A 1,696-nucleotide genomic window follows, 5' to 3' on the forward strand; every position below is an offset into this window, starting at 1 on the left:
AGTGACCGAAAGCAGTGCCTCCGCACAAGCAAGGGGGAGGGTGTGGAGTGCCAATGAAGTTTTGGCCTTATTGGAGATATGGAAAGAACAAAAATTGCAGACCAAATTAAAAAAGAACTACAGAAATTTGGATAAATTTAAAGTTGTATCTGATGAAATGGCAAAGAGGAACCATGTCAGATCTGCCGAGGAATGCAGATCTAAATCAAAAAAATTGAGATTTGAGTACAGAAAAGTTGTGAAACACAATCAGAGAAGTGGAAGCAACCCTATTACATGTCCCTTTTATAGGGAACTAGAGGAAATCTTTCATGGGGATGTTAGCATCACCCCTAATAGGTTATCCCGAAGTCTTGATTTTGAAAGGGAGGGTGAAACCACAAATGTGACTCAAGAAACCGCATCCACCTCCATGGCTAACACAGGCAAAGGAAGCACCCAAGAAACAACTACCAGACAAGACAGTGATGAAGGCAAGTTGCCCATCTGTAATGCCTGAAGATTTCTGCTATGTGCGTGACAACATTATTTTGTTAAAATAACAAAGGCTTTACTCTTTTTTTCCCCTTGCATTTTTCAGATTCTGATGACACTTGTCTCGATGACACAGTCATTACGATACCTGTCACAATTTTGGAAAGTGGACCTACGCAAATAGCAGGTAGTCATATATAAATTTATGTCAATTTCTGGATCTCTGTTTTCTTCATAAATATTGTGAACCTGTATATGTGTTCAAAAGAAATAACGTTGGTGTTTAATGCTCCACTTTGAAGGTGCGACTGGAGAACAATTGGGTGACTTGGAAAGACGTGCAGATGATACAAGCGGTAGAAGCGATGGTAGGTAGCATCTGCTTTTCTAAGAAAATTCTTTGTCTACAACCCTTTACATGATGCTACCATTAGAAATAAATTTCCTTCCTGTGGGCTTAATCTATTTTCACTAATTTTTAAATTTCAGTACCTAACGATCCAGAGGACGAACCACCCAATGTATTGCTGTCTCCTGGAACAAGACTGCGTTCAAACAGGAACAGGAATCGTCGCGCCAGAAGAGGAGAACATATTGCGCGCACTATAATGCAGAGTGCAAGTCGAGAGGCCCAACTTACCCGGAGAACACAGGAACGGTTCATGGAAATTGTACACGACAGCATGAAAGACTGTAGGAGGACAGAAATGGAACTTGTAAATATTATGGAGGAAGATGTAAGGAGAAGTGCACAGGACAGACAGAGAATGTTGCAGTACATGGAGACCATGACTGAACTGTACCGGAGGAAAGTAGATCATGAATGTGCACTTCCAACGGGGCAACATGATACTGTTGCCCAAGGAACTATGCACACATCATTCAGGGCATCTCCGTGTGATATTCCTCCTTCAACACCAGGCCCAGCTGTCTTTACAGATTTCCAGGAGCAGCCATCCACATCGTATTTTGGTGGGAAATGTCAAGGGAACAATTCCCCTGAACTCTTTGATGAACTTCCTCCTGCTTATGCTCCTGATGGTTGTCCTGTCACTCCTAGTAGTGAAATTAGAGATGGTGACAACACATTAGAGAACATCAACAGGGAACATCCTCAGAGGGAGCCATCAGGCAGACCAGCAACATCTTGGACTGCCTGAAGGAAGAGGCCCCTCCCTCCTCAACTGTCATCTCGGCCTCAGAGGGAGCCAGCAGGCAGACC

At 43.2% G+C, this 1,696-nt stretch overlaps 1 long non-coding RNA gene across 1 annotated transcript; it reads left to right on the top strand.

The window, feature by feature from the left end:
* Positions 1-448: 448 nt before the first annotated feature.
* Positions 449-1,417, top strand: LOC149276482 (uncharacterized). Its single transcript, XR_016279347.1, has 3 exons — positions 449-661; positions 777-842; positions 964-1,417. It is a non-coding gene; the product is annotated as an uncharacterized LOC149276482 (long non-coding RNA).
* Positions 1,418-1,696: the final 279 nt, after the last annotated feature.

Source organism: Sceloporus occidentalis, unplaced genomic scaffold, assembly GCF_023333645.1.
Source record: "Sceloporus occidentalis isolate IW3139 unplaced genomic scaffold, rSceOcc1.0.p SCAF_237, whole genome shotgun sequence".
Taxonomy (NCBI): Eukaryota; Metazoa; Chordata; class Lepidosauria; order Squamata; family Phrynosomatidae; genus Sceloporus; species Sceloporus occidentalis.